Here is a 20741-nt window from a genome sequence, read left to right as displayed (position 1 = left end):
TGTTTTCTATTATTTTATAAAATATTTCCTTCCAAAAATACGTTGACGTTTATGATAATTTATATTTCGAATATTTTTCTAAATTTATAAATTAAAATTTACTAACTTTAACTTTTTTAAAATTTATTTTTAATATAATCGATTATCATTTATTCGCTGAATTGATTTTTATAATTTTGTTTACTCATTTAAATCCGTTTCAATATTATTCATATTAATTAGTTAATATACTAAATTATGATTGTGATTATGATTCATTTTTAAGTATAAATTATTACAATTTTTATGGATTTTTAATCGTGTAGCAGATGGTAGCAGATCCTGATTTATAGACACGTTCTCTGTATTTGTTTAAAGCATCTGTAAAGCTTTGAATTTTTTTTTTTTTTTTTAATGATAGAGCTTATATTTCAAGTAATCTATAATAAATAAAAATGATCCATATTTTGTATTAGAAGAAATAATTTAAAAATGACAATTGCTGTATAAAGTTTAGCTTGAGTCGATGTTTTTATAATGCTAAAATGGTAAATATAAATTGATACAAATAAAGATTTAAGTCTTTATTCGTATCAAAAATGTTCTTGAAAATCGTCGAAGTGAAACATTTTGAAGAGGATAGTAGAAAGTAAGAATTCTATAAATAGAAACACGTGGACGGAAACGCGTGCTGACTCAAACACGAAACACGATTTTTGGAGGACAGATGGTCACAGTTATTCATTGAGGTCAACCTATCGCTTTCTTTTGTTAACAGTTATCAATTTAATTAGGTAAGTGTATTTAGAGTATTATTTTTGTCGCTCCGTAAAGATCATTGGAATCTTAAATAATAGAGAAACCGTATTTAATAATTGTAAATAATTTTTTTAGTTTTTATGACGAGGAACTTCTTCCTCTTTAGTAAAGTGAATTGTTATTTTAAATGTACAATAATATGATTTTGATTTATCTAAAAACAAATATTTTGAATTAATGTACTGTACAGGGTTCGTTGAAATGTAATAGTTAAAATGATATTTAAGACTATTGCAAAATAAATTTGAATGAGGTTTACAAAATTTTGCATCAATAAGAATATTAGTAAAAAGTTTTTGATTACAAATTAATTGTGTTTATTTAACAGATAATAATTTGAATTATTGTTTTTATTTCCTCATTGATAATGAGGAAATAAAAACAATAATTCAAATATTATCTGTTAAATAAACATAGTAGCATGGCATATATATAAATTGATATATATGCCTATATATTAAATAAGCATATATAACATAGTAAGCCTACTAATAGTAGGCTTACTATGTTATGTATGTCATTATGTGTAATACCAATGAAATTTATAAATTAAGCATTTTGAAAACAATTATAGGATTAAGAGATGGTCTTAGAATCATTCTCAAATGATTATTTATGGCAAAGATTTTAGAAATGTATGCTACACTAGCGATACAGTAAAGTCACTATAAGTAGAAAAGTGTCTTTTGAATTGATTTATCAATATGAAATTTCTTGAAAATATCAATTACGTTTTTAACCGCACAAATGAAATAAACGTGAGAAAGATTTTGAACTTTCTTCATTTTATTTAAATATTAAAAAAATTTAATTTTAAAAAATTTTTTTTTTATTAGGATTTTAAAAAAAAAAAAAAAAAAAAAAAAAAAAAAAAAAAAAAAAAAAAAAAAAAAAAAAAAAAAAAAAAAAATATTTCGTAGCTACCATAAAATAGATTACAGGCCTCATAATTTCTTGTTTTTAAAGCATCACGATGGAATCTCGTTTTAGTTTTATAGCTCATGAATTCGCGTAGACTAATGTGATTGAACTGAGTTCCAACCATCCTTCAAACACTATTTGTTGCGTTGAAATTTGCAACTATAATTTCCAACCATTACAGTCAAGTATGAATAACCTTAGAGTAACATGAATAAAGAATTAGATACAAATTTTGTCCTAAACTACCTGTGTAAGTTATAACTGTCGAGACACGCCATGCGTGATAATAAAGTAGCAACGAAACTGCTGAAAACCACAACTGTGAAGCCACAAAAACCACGATGATAAATGTTTATCGGACAGTCGAAGAAATTCACAAGTTCAGGAAAGAATAATTAGTGATTAAAAATATAGTACAGTATAAGCACTTAGGAATGCTAAATCACATAGCATACATTTATTAATTAAACAGTATGTTGATTGTTTAACAAAGTTTATNTTATATTTCCGTTTTAGTCAACTTCTTTACAAAAGTATTTTTATTCCTAAGGATAATGAATGAAGAAAATTTTCATTTAATTATTTATTTTCGGTTAGTGTTTCTTATAAAAGGCAATTGAATACTATTTTGAACATAAGTTAAATATAATTTATTCATTTTAAAAGTTTCCAAGAATTTAATTTTTAACGAAGAAAAAATATATATTTTGATATGCAATTTAATAATATAATACAATTTTTGACATAAAATCATTTTGTTTTTGTATATTTATGTTATATATTAATATCAATTTTATTGAAACGAATAATTTTATTTCTCAATTCCAAAAATAAATAGCAATAAAAAGCAATAAAATATTTTCAGTTAAGTAATTAAAACTTTGGCATAATCATCCTTATTTTCAGAACTTTCCACAGAACTTTAAATCATTTTTTAAGTCTTGGTTGATATTTTTAATTATTTTAGTTTTTTATACGGCTCCTTCAACAAAGAGACAGTACTCAAAGTGTGCCTTTTTATTAATTTTAAAATATTTTTCTAAGTCAAAACGTTCTTAGATTGTTCTCATTTGAAAATCGTTGCGTAGAGTTTGATTCATTTAAACTATCTATAGGCTATTAATTTTTATACTGGGCTTTTAGAAAATTAAAATAAAAATAAATTTCTATATTAATTAATTTTTCTTTATGGATAAATAAACTATAATTTTGTTGATTTTATTTTTTGTGGTTCAGCGAAAGAGATTTATATGTTTAATCTTTATTATTTTTAGTTCTTTCATTGCTATTCAATTATTTTGATGCTCATTTCTTATAAATAGGAAAGATAAACATTTATCAGGAAAACCATTTCTGTTGTTAGGAAGATAATTTAATTTTACATAACAATGGTTTAGTTTCATACAATTGATTCTAACAAATATTCTTTTATATTATATTTTATAGAACTTGTATATTATTGCTATTATTCAGGTAGCCATAATCACTACAAAAGGTCTTTCCTTAGTCAGAGTTATGCATTTCGAGCACTTATTTTTTCTTTTTCTCCTGAACGAAAAGGAAGTGAATGAAAAAATAAAAAACTTTTGAATTAATTTATTAGATTTTTCGACATCATCGAATGACTACTTGCACTCGAATTATTTTGGTCTTAGGACAGTTTTAATCATAGAGAAGTTTTTTCTTTTTTTAAATTCTAATAAAATATTTATAGATTCTTGTCAAATTTATGCTTTTTAGATGTATTTAAGATATTAAAAAGTTGAGTTAGACTTATTGATGAAATAGACTACACCGTCACATTATAAATTACATTTCCAATCTTAATATTATCATTATAAGTGAGCTTGATTCATAGCAAGATCAGTCAACATAAATAAAGGATTGGAACGATTCCTTAACCAGAATAACCCATTAAAAAATCACGAAGGTTTGGAACAGATCCAAATCCCGATCTCTTAGAACGGTAAGGTAATTTATCCTGTCGACTCCAGTTTACAAATGAAATTCAATTTTAATTTATTATTATTCTAAATTTTAGAGCATAATCCAATCGCTTGGATAAGTAGTAATGATAATTGCAAAAGAGTTTCGGTATATTTTGCTAGAAACGATACTTCATACCGAAAATATTATGTAACTCAATACATTCGTTATTAATATATAAACTTCATTAAAGAAGATGATTAACTAGCGATTACAAGAGAAATAATATTCTCGATTCGAGTTTTTTACAGTATTAAATTGGAAATTAATTTACGTATCTTTTCTATATGTCGAATAAATTAAGACTTTATTCACATCAAACACATAATATTTTAGCCTATCTATAGGCTAAAATATTTAAATTTGGTTTTTTAATTAAGTATTAGCTTTATTTTATTGAAGGGGGCACACGTTTTTGTAATAAATTTATAATACATATAGCAAGAATGTGGTTTGTTACAAAACTTGAATTCTTTAATTAAATACAGTAAACTCCCTTCTACTTATGGCGCAATTGGTCCTTGAAAACAGTCGTTCAAGAGAGCCGTGCTAATTCCATAAGCTCAGTGTTTTAATTGAGATTAAGTTCCTAACACGTAATGTTAATTAAGTAGCCTAATACCAAACAACATGCCCGACAATAATTACATATTACACGAATATAATAGCAAATTTAAATTTCTATTATAAGCCGAATCGGCTTATAATAGAAATTTTAATACCGTGTTTTATATTAGCTTATATCTATTATTTTGGATATCGATATTTTATCAATAAAATCAGTAGCCTATACATTTAAGTCACGTTTATTAATGAATATTAAAAAATATAAATAACAATTAGATTAACTTTTTTTTTTATAACAGTAATCAAAATCGCTTAACAAATTGGTGCTTCTTTTACATAAAAAACTGCTAGAGTTAGATTATTTTTGAAATATTTTCTTATGTAGATATCATGCTAACTTCCTGTAGCATCCAATGTATTATTTTGTGAATATTTTCTGTTAGAGATTGCGATCAGAATGCCATTAATAGAGGATAATCAGGATAAGGACGAACGGCAAAAACGGAAACAGAACCTACAATCATAACAACAACGATAAAGAGAAACGAAAATTAGGCTTGTATTATTTTAATTAACTGCCATTTAAAGACAAATGATTATCCTTATCTCAGTTCAAACATATCAGTTAGAAAATTTATTTTATATTAAATGTCTCCTTGTCGTCATCTCGTGCATTGTCAATGTTTTTTTGGTTGATATACATTTTATCAAAATTTCTTCATGCCGTTTAATTATGAATTGTTTAATCGTGTGTAAATAGAATATGAAAAGATATCAGAATACATATTTTCTAATGATTTAAAATATATTTAAAAATCTTATAACATATATTATTTTATTGCTATGTTATTGATATTTTCTCAATTAGACAAGTATGTTAATAAAATTAATTATACAGTAACTTAATATTTTATATATATGTATTGTGTTTTATTCCCGGTAAAAAGACTTTGTCTTAATAATAAAAATTGTTATGAACATGAAACAAATGCAGCGAGCTTTCCTTGGAACCTCATTGCATTGCTGTATTTTTCTGTAAATAAATAAATATCTGACAACGATTGCACGATAACAGTTTTTAAACTGTAAAATACTTTAATTTATACTAGTTTCTTGACTATTAAGTTTTTTGTATTATTCATTTTAAAGTTGGAGTAATATAAAATGTGTATCATTGCATCTACGTAAAAGTAGTACTCGTTTTTTCAGTGTTTTTTCTTCTCTAAGTGCGATTTAATTAATATTAATAATAAAAATGTTTGTCAAAAGAAATAAAGTAGATTATTCACGTTAAAAATACAAAAAAAAAAAAAAATATTTCGTAGCTACCATAAAATAGATTACAGGCCTCATAATTTCTTGTTTTTAAAGCATCACGATGGAATCTCGTTTTAGTTTTATAGCTCATGAATTCGCGTAGACTAATGTGATTGAACTGAGTTCCAACCATCCTTCAAACACTATTTGTTGCGTTGAAATTTGCAACTATAATTTCCAACCATTACAGTCAAGTATGAATAACCTTAGAGTAACATGAATAAAGAATTAGATACAAATTTTGTCCTAAACTACCTGTGTAAGTTATAACTGTCGAGACACGCCATGCGTGATAATAAAGTAGCAACGAAACTGCTGAAAACCACAACTGTGAAGCCACAAAAACCACGATGATAAATGTTTATCGGACAGTCGAAGAAATTCACAAGTTCAGGAAAGAATAATTAGTGATTAAAAATATAGTACAGTATAAGCACTTAGGAATGCTAAATCACATAGCATACATTTATTAATTAAACAGTATGTTGATTGTTTAACAAAGTTTATTATAAATATGCGAGAATTATATGGAACTTTGATCTAGTCCCAGTAAAAATAATATCATGAAATTCCTCTCTTAACGTTATCTCACTTTTAAAAAAAAGTTTATTACAGTATATGATTTTAACATTTTAAGTAATGTTTTATGCTTTGTAACATATCCATTATAAAACGTTATAAGAGATTTTATAATAATTCTGTTTTAGCTCTGTATGGTCGGAATCTCCTTTATAAAATGTAACCCTATTGTTTGAAATTCATAGCCTAATATTTTTAGGAAGTCCGAAAGTTGGGGACTACCTTTATGCATTTATTTTCACGAGGCCTTATGTATGTTTTTTCTGTGATGTACACGACGAGTTTGAAACAAAAGATTATTTTGGTATTAAGTATAGTACCACGAGAAAAATCTAATTCCTAAAAGAATTCTAATGTGGAGACTATTTTATTTATTTATTTTTTCATTTGTAAAATAAAAATAAAGGCTGATATACTGATAAGAAGATGCATTCTGACTCGCCATTTAATGATCTTAGTTGAGATTGTTCATCAGTTTCCTTTCATTTGATGTATTTTTGACTTTTTTTTCGTATTTTTTCTATCAAAACTTTTTTGTATTTTTCGTATAAATAAAATTTTGTAAAAGATGAAGAAATTAAGCAAAAAAGAAAAAAAATTAAAAATTCTAAAGGATAGTAAGGATTAAAATTTTCTCACGTGGAGACATTCTATACCAATACCGACTATTTGTGAAAAGATTTTAATTTACATTTATAAAGCAGAGTCATGTTAACGAACAGAAAACTTTGATCATCAGACTTTATTCCTCAAATGAATATTTTAAAATTACACGAATTACGACGAAAATTAGACGACAATTATTTCAAATTTTTGAAAATGCTGTTATTATAGGCTATAAATATTGAATTTTTATTACAATTTCATTTACAATAATTTTGGAAGATTTTATTTTTGAATTATTACTATAAAAATCTATATAANATTGTAACATTACTGAAATACTAAAAAGGTTAATCACACGAAGATTCAGTTTTGCTTTCTCAAACCTGAACTGCACCTTCGTGGAATTGACCTTCACAGTATATACGCTTACACTGAGTGAAGAATCAATGAACATTGTGTGCCACCTGTTATCATATACAGTATTTCTCAAAATGATGTTATAAGACCCTACTGGTGTAAGCGGGGAGGACTCCTGAACCCGGGCCACCTTTGTAATGAAGTCAATACAATTGCTAAATACAGGAACAGTTATTTAATTGTCGAATTAATTACTGACGTAGTAATTTATTATAAGCCATAATGTAAATAATAAAATGCGTAGTGATAAATATTAAATTTTAATTCGAGCCCCTCTTTACATCAGATTACACTATATGTTGTTTAGTTTGTTATTTGTATTTTATTTGTTTAGCTTAAAGATAAGATGATATTCGCAAAATTACGATCAAAGAATTGAAACAAAGAATATAAAATGAAATTCTAGCAATTCTTCTAATTTGAAACTTTTGAATAAGATTGGTAGAGTTATCTAGGAACCATGGAAACTTCTCAATGATCTTTCTGATTGGTAGGCCAAATTTTATATAAGTAGTAAGTAGGCGGGCCATCTATCCAGGACTTATAAATAAATATGCCCACTTTTAGTGTATATGTCATTTATAAATGATGTTTTAAATATGATCGTGGGGCCTCATTGATGTTTTTAGTAAGAATATATTCACACATTAAAAATAATTTAATTACAGTAATATAAAAACAACTGTTTAAGAGATAAGAATGAGTTTAATATTAGTTTCATTATATGCCCTTTATGATGTATCTCAGCTGGATAATTATAAAGATGATTATTTCATATATTCCTGCCTTCAATAATTGAGATGCAATCTTCTGGATGTTGCTCCTACGTTAAGAAATCTCAGTTTGAGACATTTAATCTATAATGCAGAATTCAGTAATAAATTAATAAAATAATTATTATCCGAAAATTAATATAGGAAATTTAGAAATTTAGAAATTAAAGGCAACGTGTAGTAATAATGTTTTAGTTATTTAGAAAAGTGGCTTACAACACAAAGGTGAGAGGCAAACAAATCAGATAATTTGAATGAGTTTAAGGAAATAATTATTTCCGAAATAGCATCGCTAGTTAATTAAATGATATTTCCTATTATTATTTCCTAATTTTCAGGAAGATTATTTCTATTTGGAAAATGAATTTATTTTATTTGACTTCTCGGTTGTAATGATTTATTGGCATGTTCTCTGAATAATATACAATTTTTATAATCACGAAGACTTAATCCAGTAAAATATTAATGAAAAATGAAAGTATATAAAGGTGTAATCTGTTCTCTGCCCTGACAAGAGGGGGGACACGTTGCTGTAGCAACGGGAAGCTGACCCTTATAGGGGCCTAAGAGCACTTTTTTAAAGTAAATGTTATTGTTTCTTTGTAAGGACATACTACTATGGTGTCTGCTGGAGGGAATATGGAAAAATCTTTCCAAAAGAAAGATTGGCGGGCCGGGTCCGGTTGGGTCGTTGGGACGGAACAAGTGGGGGATGGGATTAAAGGGGCCTGGAGTATTTACTGGAGCCCGTGCTGTCTCTTCACGGGATTGTCTCGCTTTCTAAGAACATGTTTTGTTGGGCTCTTCCCCTTATAGATCTGGCCGAACCCACATTGGGCTTGCTAAAAAGGCCCTCTTATTCCCCATTGAACGGAAAGAATTTAAAAAAAGGAAAATAAAGGACATTTTTAATCGATTATCAATACTAGTAAAAATGATCATGTAATTGTATGTAATATTATATATGCAACACTGCTGTTAATTTATTTAAAAATACAAATAAATAGGCGTATTGTATTTCAAATACATGTAGCCTATTATATAGTCTATTCTTTTAAACGTGATTTTAAATTAAATTTTTATTAAAAACATCTGAAGTTAATACATAAACATTTAAAAATATATATATTGATTATATGATCATGACACGTTATAGCTTACAACTGATATTATGAATAAGTGTATCATTAATGCACGTGTTCAGTCCAGTTTTGTATAATAGACCAACAGATTTCTACCGCTCGCTTTACACTCCCTCTTCTTACCACTAATATATTTCCTGTTACGATTATATGAAATGCTGTGTTTAAAGGCCTTTTTCCAGAAACATAATTTCAGTTTATCACAATTATATTACATAAAATGGTCCGATTTACGACAGCTTTCCATGAACCAATCTGGTCTCAAAAGTGAGGCCTACCGTGAGTGAACATCTATCGTAAGTTTATATTGGAACTGTCTTACGATAGATGGCAGCACACCTCGTATCAATTAAAACCCTTTATATATATAGTAGTATCACGTGTTCGTATCGTACCCTCATTTCATCTTTTAATATTTTTGTAAAATTTAAAAACTATTTAATAACGATTTAAATAAATATACAATCACAAGGAATAAATCAATACTAATATGATAAAATATTTAACAATAGAATCCAAAGCGTGGATATTGATCATTAAGTAAATGCCATCGCTCAATTCAAATGGTAAATTTGACATTTCATGTTAATAAATTTGGACAAATTTATTATTAATTAAATAAAATGATATTTAAATCATTTATTCCTNAATTTTGATAATATAATATATCGAACCCATAAAAATAATATCAAGCTTTATAGGAGAATTAAAAAATTATATATTTATCTATTAATTAGATATAATTAATTGGTAATAAGTAAACTAATACAGAGTTTTGCTGTTATGGAGTACGTTAATCTAGAATATATACAGCGATATGCTTCGCTAACTCTATTACTACCGTTATTAAAGTTGTTTATACTTTGCTTCTAGGAATTCCTTTTAAATTACAGTAGTATCATTGTTTATTAAAATTGTTAAATATAATCAAAAACAAATGAAAAACAAATTATTTTAACAAAAATGTTATACAGGTAAACTATTGTTTGAAAGCAATTTTTGTCATGTAAAACTCAGCATTTTTTTGTGTTTTTTAAACATGAAATGCGTGTTTAATTTGACTATTGATGTATTGACTATTGATAAGAGATTTTAAATTAAAGGTTTTTTTTTGTTCTATGAATGATGGATTCCAAGTCATTTAAGAGGGAAAAGTATAGTTATATAGTTTTATTAACATGTTAATTGACTGATCTTTCCTAAAAATGTGTTTGCTCTTTATGAAAACTTGCAATATGCGCTTTGTAATAATTTATTTGCATTTTAATTGGCAAATTTACCTTGGATAATCAATATGAATAGATTCTCGACCTATTTTAAGCTGACTGTTTAATCAAACCTGATATTTGTCACTTTGATCGATATTTTCTCTTTTGACAAGTCTGTTACTACAAAAAGTTAATTATAAAAGTAATTTAACATTATGGAGTTTTATTAGCATTTAATTTACTTATAGAAATTTCCAATTCCATTTTAATTTAATTCATAATTAATATATAATTTTTAAAATTATTAAAATAATCTAATTTTATTGATGTTATTTAAATACAGTATACAGTATATATATTTTTTCCAGTTTAAAATGAGAATAGTCTACTGTACATATCATTTGTTTTTTAAAAAATATAGCATTATAACTGATCATTATATCATACATCCTTTTATATTATGAACAATTGTAACATTACTGAAATACTAAAAAGGTTAATCACACGAAGATTCAGTTTTGCTTTCTCAAACCTGAACTGCACCTTCGTGGAATTGACCTTCACAGTATATACGCTTACACTGAGTGAAGAATCAATGAACATTGTGTGCCACCTGTTATCATATACAGTATTTCTCAAAATGATGTTATAAGACCCTACTGGTGTAAGCGGGGAGGACTCCTGAACCCGGGCCACCTTTGTAATGAAGTTAATACAATTGCTAAATACAGGAACAGTTATTTAATTGTCGAATTAATTACTGACGTAGTAATTTATTATAAGCCATAATGTAAATAATAAAATGCGTAGTGATAAATATTAAATTTTAATTCGAGCCCCTCTTTACATCAGATTACACTATATGTTGTTTAGTTTGTTATTTGTATTTTATTTGTTTAGCTTAAAGATAAGATGATATTCGCAAAATTACGATCAAAGAATTGAAACAAAGAATATAAAATGAAATTCTAGCAATTCTTCTAATTTGAAACTTTTGAATAAGATTGGTAGAGTTATCTAGGAACCATGGAAACTTCTCAATGATCTTTCTGATTGGTAGGCCAAATTTTATATAAGTAGTAAGTAGGCGGGCCATCTATCCAGGACTTATAAATAAATATGCCCACTTTTAGTGTATATGTCATTTATAAATGATGTTTTAAATATGATCGTGGGGCCTCATTGATGTTTTTAGTAAGAATATATTCACACATTAAAAATAATTTAATTACAGTAATATAAAAACAACTTAAAAAAAAATCGAAACAAAGTTGATAAAAATATAATGGAATTATAAATGAAAAGAATTTGTATAGTGAAGAATATTGAGGTTATGAAAATAATAAAATAGAAAACCAAATTAGAATAAAAACAGCTGTTAAATAAACATTTTATTCCAAGTATGCATTTTCTAATTTATTGTATTAAAATATCTATAATAAATTCTCGTGTTTTCAAAATTTAGAAAATGTCTTTAAAGATATGTTATGAAGTTTTCCAACAAACGAAACATTTCGAAATATGGGACTAATTATATGGGGAAAAGACAATATTGCAAATTTTGGTAATTAAATTGATCTGAGCCCCCAAAAAGGTAGGCTGCCATCTTACTCAGGAATTTTTCAGGAATGATCCGTCCAGATATGTCAGACATGGTCGTACTATTGTGGGTCTGGCCGAGTCCATAACGGACCCACAGAGTTAAAAAAAAATCAAATTGATCTTTATTTAGTAGAAAGATTTTATAGTTCATTTAAAATTTCTTGTAGAATTTCTAAGCGACAAGTTTCTTGAGGAATTTAATCTTAACATTAACTTAAATATTTTGTAGCTTGTTATTATTGAATTTAATTGTGTATGGATAGGCAAAATATAAATAACATTGTGGATGTTTTATGATTAGAATTATTTAAGTCAATATGCATAAAAAGACAGAAATTCATTTATGATAGAGTAATAACGAATTCCTTAATATTAATCATTGCGTAAATACGTTTTACAAGGATAAATCTTTAAAACATTATGTACTTAAATTATGAATAATGTTTATTGATTATTAGAAAGCTCATCTCCATTTATTGTATTCAATATTTTTGTAAAAATTATTATTATATAAATTTTCCGGTAAAAACGAAAAGTAATTTTTAAAAATTCGAATTAAATAAAATTGTTAATTGGCATTTTTCATTATCTTTTCCTCGAATCTTGATATTCTGAAATTTATCGAAAAGATCGTATAAAATGTGCAAGTACGCCGGTTAGAGGGGGGAACTTACTTCCTTTCGTCCGGATAGTCTATGGCCCTGGCGTATGTGGGTGGCGGTTCTGGAGGCAGAAAAAGACAAGTGTTTACAAAAACGTTTATTTGGTCGTTATATGTTTACATTCTATAGGTTTGTCTCAAAGATTTGGAGTTCATATCCTTGTCGGTCTTTCGTCTTCGTAGGGCACGCCCCGGGGCAGCAATGAGTTGATGTTCGGAGACTGACTGGGCAGAAAGTCGACTTCTGGTCGGGAATTCTCGGCTAGAACGGGAAGTTCTTATAGTCTAATGAACTAGCAAATAGATTGGACGATTCGAACGGATCGAATCCTTGTTCTTGGACAGCATTAATCTTCCCTAGTTCCTTTTGATGAAATAAATATCAAAATTGTTATATATAATTTAAAAACTTAACTTGAGATATATAATCAAAATTGACTTCAAAATACAGTACGAAAAAGAATTTGACTTTTCTAAACTGATAGAGAAAAAATATTATATTATTGTAGGGGAAAAACGGTTATTATTCCATACAATTTTAAACTTCTTCTTCGACAGAAATTTTGAATGAAATCTAATCTAAAACAAATAATTTTACATTTAAAATTTCATTATTCGTTTTAAAATATGTGCAAATATTGGAAGTAATCATGCATTTCTGTAGTCGACAGATGGCTGAGTGGTAAAGCGTACATCTAACGTTATAGAGAATCCTTAATTAATCATATCCGAATAATTTCTCATGAACAGTGTGGCTTTGGGCGTTGTTCCCATCAATATCGGTCGAGCTTGGTCCATTCGAAATAAACGAAAATTGAACCCTGCCATTAGCAGGGACGGATATAGAATGTAGCAATCGGGGCAAGAATTTTCAAATAACACGAGCTTCATTATTTCTTCAAAGTAATATTCGATTTTATAAGTTCATATAGTTTATTTTAGCAGTAAAACTTTTTATACTAAACTATTTATTTTATGATACGAATTAAAAATGCTTCTTGATTTTTAATTCCCGATTTCAACTCGAGATTTAGTCCTGGACGCTGCTGCTACTGACTAATATATATTTAATCTTAATGATTATGTTCGTAATATAGGTCCACTTGATGTCGTGAATGTTTGACAACCTGGAAATACACTTAAAATTTGCAAAACGTTTAAATAGGATATTATATATAAAATGCAATAGCTCAATATTGTATACTTTAATTTTTGATATATTTATTTTTTAAAATCATTTAATTCTTAACTACTAAACCATAGTTTAATCTTCAATTGTTTACAGTACATCAAATGCCCCAATTTCGCTATATAGAATTCTATTTTTTTATTTATTTTTAAATCTTTTCCCTTTAAATACATCTTGGTTTCGTTAATTGGTCGTCTGGCAATTAGATTTTGCAATATGTAATTTCCGTATTAGTAAAACAACCAAAAGTTTAGCTGTTAAGTAAGTGCCATTTGTGAGGCCCCGGAAATAGTCCATAATTAAAAGAAAAAGTACATTTTCGTAAACTAAAACAACGAGAAAACTAATAATGTAAGTGTCGAACCGGCGACACCGGACTTTGACGTCGTCTCGCTCATAAGGAATAGAGGGAAAACAAATTTTAAGACAAAAGAAAATGAAAAGGGAATTGTTTAAACTTAAGACGCAAAAAGGAAAAAGGAAACAATTTATAATATGAGCATAGGTGTCATAATCATCGATAAATCGCGATCAGAGTCGACAGGATGGTGTCGATAAACTATTTCGGGCAGACCTTTCTCGGCAACCAAAACTGGGGCCGTATTCTGGTTACTGTCTCTGGTCTCTTGTCTCTCACAAGCTGGTTGCTGATTGGCTAATTCAAATGATTAGCCAATCAGCGACCTGCTTGTGAGAGATGAGAGACCAGAGACGGTGACCAGAATACGGCCCCAGGTCTCAATTTTCACCTCGAGACAGGTACGAGACCAATCAGGGAGCGAGGAATGGAAGGCCCGATCAATTGGAAAGAAATAGAGAACGAAAAAGTATATAAGCATGGGCGTAGCCAGAGTTTTGTTATGAGGGGCCTAGTGGAGGCCAACCTGACACAAAATTGAATTATTTCAAATTATTGTTCATTATTGGGCACCGAGCAAGCCGTTCACCTTTTTTTCAGTATTCAAAACTTTTATTTTAGCTTTAGGTGTTTACAAATCGACTCAACACTTTTTCGGCTGTGATTTCCTGGGGGGCACCAGGTTTCCTGGGAGGGGCCGTGCCCACCCAGGCTCCCCCCTCGCTACGCCCATGTATATAAGCCGAGCAGAATAGTGCAAAATTTACTTCTAACGTAGGATATACATCAAACTGCATAAGCCGTTTGAATGAAAAGTACTGTACTTGACCAGTGGAATTACCTATTTTCATTACTAATCTTTAGAAATAAAATGAATTTATTTATTAATCTTCAGTTTACGATTATAGTGTATATTTTATGCGGTCAAATTTTGTTTTTGATATCGTCACTCAAGCTGATTAATCCCGTGATAAGTGAAATCCGTCCGCGAAAAATAGAATGAGACCTATTCTATAACCATTGTGTACATTATGCATGACAATATATCACTATATATCACAATGCATGTATATCACTATATATATATATGTATGAACACTAGGTTTTCGTATACAATATACAGTTTCGTGAAAACTGAAAATTTGAACAATGTGAGGTTGAGACCGAAGTTTTAAACGCGAAAACGTATACGTCGGACGTTCAGCGCTACTTTCCTGTAAGCCTAGAAGTTTGACAGTGGTGTTTGGATAGTCAGTGGAATCATGGTCGACATTCCAAACACCATTGTCAAACTTCTAGGCTTACAGGAAAGCGGCGCTGAACGTCCGACGTACACGTTTTCACGTTTAAAACTTCGGCCTCAACCTCGCTAATAAAGAATTTTAAAACGGTAGGCTACGTACTGTAATAAAGAACAATAATTTTGTCATATTTTCTTTTGTTATTGTTCATATCTGTAGAGATATGAACAATAACAAAAGAATATATTTAGTTATATAGTAATAAAGGAACTAAATATATTTTATATTTAGTTCCTTTATTACTCCCATAACAATTAGTTGCAATTAGTAACAAGTGTTATTAGGAAAAACTTGAAAGGATGCATTAAATAATGCATAGGATCATAAAAAGTCACCACATTGAGCCAGAAGTTCGCTTTTCTCTGCGAGCTGTTTCCATTAGCTAAGTAGGAGGAGATTGATTTGCTCGAAATTTTTCACAAATAAAATCGCAAATTCCAACTTTTAATTGCTATAACTGATAATCTGTTAATATTTTGCTTTATCAGTCTTTTTTTCTTTTTGCCCGATTTTCTTTCCCCACTGTTTTTCCAGAATTTGGGAGGGCAGTTGCCACCTGCTCTCCCAATTCGTACGCCCGCGGTAAAACAAGTCATACGTGCAAAGTGTAATTATGAATTGATGGTAGAATGAGAGTTATTTTCGATAGTATTTGTATGTGGGTAAGAGATGTAGGCCTACTATAACAAAACTCGTAACTTTATCAGTATATTTTTTGGGAGAGGAAGACGCGTATCCCTAGATACTTTACGAACGAACCCTCTAAACTAGTTTCTGGATCCCAGTTTGAGAAAAGCGATAGATTGAAAGATGGTTAATTGAGTGCAAGTAAAATTCTTTATTCTTAATTGTATTTTATAACTGTAACTGTACTTTTATATAACGATATCGTATACTTAGATAAATGATAAAATTGATTCTTTAAGCGTACAATATGTTACATAAAACAACCGCATGCCCTATTTACTATATTTCGAAACTGAATAGTTTCAAATATATTTCGGATCGGATTAGCAAAATTTTTTCTAGATGGGAAATTTGGTTAAAGAGACGTTATTATATTTTCATATTGAAAAAGAAAATAGTAAATTGATAAACATTTTAGAGAAACAGAATTAATAAAATGTTAGGTTTTAATTTGAACTGTTTTCACTTGCTGTCTGAGAGGACTTTTTCCGTATCCATCTTAGATTTGAGCAAGTCTACAATGAGAGTTGGTGATTTTAAACGATTTTATTTGGATCCAAAGTTTTATAATTGATTCTTAATAATATAATGCCATTAGGCTACTGAATTATTATTATTAATAATAATTCAGTAGCCTAATTTGGAACATCGACATAATAAAATTTGTAACAAGAAAATTTGAACTTACTCTTTGAGTATATTACTCTTATGTAAACTTCTGTAAATTTGAATATATTGTCCTTTTAAAATGTCCATTTAAAAGAATGTAAACTTAGCAAAAAGCTGTATAAAATTCATTTATAAAATGAATTCTTTGTTAACATAAAGAAACTAATTTAAACAAATATTGAATATCAAATAGAAGATATACTGTAAGTTACATAGTTGCTTGCATAATCTAATATATAAAGTTCGTTAGTTTATTTATTTGTTCATTATACATTTCGACACGGTTTAAGCAAATGCAAAGAAACTTTTCAAGGACCATCCTATCATCCAGGAGATAGTCAACGCCTACTTTTGTTTAACTTTAACCCCACCTCCACAATAGGACTCCCTTTCTATCCAATCAGCAGAGTGGTGGCATTCGAATAAGAAAATTACTTAATAGAGTTACCGGCGAGCACAAAATATGTTTTTAGAAGTTTTTGAGGGAGCCGAATTTAAATATTTGGTTCATTTTTCGCGAAATTTAATTTGTTGGCCGATTACTATTTCATATTTGGATATGAATTGTACTGTACGTTTAGAGTTAATAATTCAAGACATCTAAATTTTTTATACCTTCTCGTATAAGCTGAAGTCAACAACTATTTTCTGTTGAAAAGCATTAATTCCTTTCTACTTGACCCATGAAATTCAGCCATTCCATATCATCCGAATATAGCGTTAAACTTTCAGATCATTGCTTGGACATATCTAATGCTTTTACTATGAGGACGCATTTTCATTCTCATTTAAGTATAGGGGAGGCCGGGGCTAGTTGTCACAAGGGGCATGTTGTCACAGTGCAAATATCGCCTATATAATCAAAACTGAATGGTCACGACATCTGGAAGTAGGTTCATTTACCGCTCGTCTACGTCATTGCAAAATTTGAATAATATCCGTTGCATTGTTTTCCGCTAATTAGCGGTTAAAAGATTTACGGCAAGTCGCCTAAATTTTGATGTGGTGCCGTTTGAAAACGTGCAATTACAGCTCTCCCTTGATAGTCCGACGTTTTTTAATCCGACATGCTCAGTAGTCCGACGCACCTCCCGTCAAGGTACCCGTCCCCGTTACGTGTCTGCTTGCACAGAAGCATGTCGCGACGTGAATCTCCCCACCCAATTCTTACACGATGACACACATTTCGTGTGTTTTCTGTGAGCAGTTCTGTTCGAACAGTTGGAGTAGGGAATATTGTAAGCTACTGTTAGCAAAACAATGCAAAATACCTTGTATATAATTATTTTCGGTAATCCGGACACTTTTGGTAATCCAACACCCCTTTGGTCCCATATCTGTTGGACTATTAAGGGAGAGCTGTACTTAATTAAAGGTGAGTAACAACTATATTTCCTATTAGGTGGGTCTTTAATGTATATATACATTATGAGCAATCGAATTTTCTATTTTGAAATTAGAAATTATGAACTGATTTGTTAAGAAAGTTCATTTGGGGCAAATTGTCACACATCGAACAGAGCAACTTGTCACTGTGACAACTTACCCCGTTTTGTGTACAATCTTTTTATTAAAAGAGAAGGAAAGCGGTTGACGATTTTTTATCATCATACACACAGTTTTAAAATTAGGAAGGGGAAAACATTACTCCAATTAGTTTGTTCTTCTCTTTATCCAGATGGTACGAAATTATAAAAGGAAAACTGATAGAAATGCCCACCTGAAGACATTTTACTGAGAGCTGCCAAAGCAGTTAAAAATGATGTTCAGCCAATTTCCATTAAGAAAGCTGCAGAGGAATATAATATCTTTTACAGAACTTTAGCAAGATTCTGCAAGAAACTACGAACTGACGAAAAACTTGCTTCTGGAAGCTCTACAGTTCAAATGGGTTATAAAAAGAGCAGACAAGTCTTTACCAGTGATGAGGACTTGGAGTTGGAAAAATATATAAAAAAAACTTCCAATATTTATTTTATGTTAACGCCAAAACAAGTACTTAAATTAGCATATGACTTTGCAACAGTGCTTAACAAACCGTTTCCTCAAATCTGGAGTGTTACCCTAATGGCAGGCCCTGATTGGTTTACAGGATTCCTAAAGAGGCATCTAGACTATTGATACGAACACACCAAACCACCAGTCTGTCTAGAGCAGTGTTTCTCAACGGGGGCGATATCGCCCCCAGGTGGGCGATTTTTCCATGTTGGGGGCGATTAGTAACAATTTATATTTTGGGGACGATTTTCAATTTTATGGGGGCGATATAGTAAAACATTATATTAAGAATAATTAGATATTTTATTCATTATATCGTACAATAATTAAACAAATAGCATTCCTATAATCCTTATTCCTTCCGCTTTTAATCCTTTTTTGTTACGTGGCAGGAATTGCAATATTCGGGGATCCTGATTAGCCAATTGACAAAGGGACGAAAATGGGGCCATGCCCGAGGGTAGGGTGAGACACGTGGTGAGAGAGGAAAAAACACTTTTGGGTTCGCCACCAAGGAGAAAGGTCAAGCAAGAGTGACGGAGGACCGTACGTAAGCCTTAGGGAAAAGAGAGAACAAGCCAAGGGAGATCAAGTAGGAACGGAGACAAGAATTAATTTGGATAGCTGTTCCGGAGAGATCCAAGGAACGCGTTCGATAATAATTATATTGAAAAAACCCCGATCCTAACGGATTTTAAATTCGCTGTGCACGAAGTGACCAACGTCGTTTATCAGGACTCATCGACTCACTACTGGTAGACTTTTCTAGTCATTCCTTATCCTTCTTTCTCTCTCTATTAGTAATAGTATTAGGTTTAAGTTTAGTTGTAATTATCTTAGTTTAAGCGGGTTACCCATATTCTACTTTGTCGCGAGAAGGTTGAACGAGAGATAAGACTCTATAATTCTATATATATAATTGGTTCAGTGACGGGCATTCCGATCTCTGTCTATTTATTCAACTAATAAAGTGATTGATTTTTATTTGCTGGTCGTCCATACTTTCACAGTACAATAATTAAAAATAATAATGATGATTAAAGACAAAGCGCAAACTATACAAGAAGAAAATAAAATGAATAAAATAATATATGATTAATACATCGGTGTTGCGGCGTTACAAGCAGTGATTTGTAAAAATTCACATGTACTCGCAAGTACTGTACTTTCAACAGCTTACAGCTGTCATCGTCCGGCGAAAATCGAATACTATAAATTTCGAACACTTAGTTTTAACGGACTATTTAAATTACGTAAAACACGTAGATGGAATTTAGAATACATATTAAAATTGCAATAATTACTATATCTGTAGAAACGTGCTGTGAAGACGTAATAATCCCAAAATATATAAAACGCAAAAAGCTAAGTGTCCGAAACAGGGCCGGATTAACCCACTTTGGGGCCCTAGACATTTTCTTCTTACCGGGCCCCCTTCCTCTCCCATAAGAAATAGAGCACACAAAAAATATAAAACAATAAATAAAACAAAACTAAATAATGTGAAAAACTAACACGAATCTTAAATTTTTATTAATAAAAAATATTTAATATACAACAATAAATTTTAGTTTTTCTAGAAAAATTTGAACAGTGTTTTTATAAATTTAAAATATTGAAATTTGTTTTATTAAATCTCTAACAAAAGTTGTTGTAAAATAACAATATTACCTTAAAAAAAATAATTGTCAACAAGACTATGTCTTGTTTATAAAATCGTACTGCTTGCTGTGTTACCAGCTTAGAGGTATGAAGGAGTACATGTCAGGAGTTGCAATTTGGCACAGAGTATTAAGTGCCCAAATCATGCGCACATAAAAAAACCTGACTTGTAGGTACTCGGGACCGAGAACCGAGTGAAAGTAAAATACAAAATGGCGACTCTCTCTACAAACAGGCAAACCGAAGTCAGGTGGTGAGAGTACCACCCACAGTCGTTCAAGGAAATGGACTCTGACCCTA

At 29.6% G+C, this 20741-nt stretch overlaps 1 protein-coding gene and 1 pseudogene across 1 annotated transcript in view; both read left to right on the top strand.

Moving 5' to 3' along the window:
- LOC111634709 (CD109 antigen-like) overlaps window positions 1–20741 on the top strand; it is an 85204-nt gene that overhangs the window by 3251 nt on the left and 61212 nt on the right. The gene's annotated exons all lie outside the window — the stretch shown is intronic.
- LOC111634699 overlaps window positions 18359–20741 on the top strand; it is a 6154-nt pseudogene continuing 3771 nt past the window's right edge.

This window comes from Centruroides sculpturatus, unplaced genomic scaffold (assembly GCF_000671375.1).
Source record: "Centruroides sculpturatus isolate CEXI.00-Female unplaced genomic scaffold, Cexi_2.0 scaffold617, whole genome shotgun sequence".
NCBI lineage: Eukaryota > Metazoa > Arthropoda > Arachnida > Scorpiones > Buthidae > Centruroides > Centruroides sculpturatus.
Note: the sequence above shows the minus strand (reverse complement) of the source record. Positions and strands in the feature narration are given on the sequence as shown.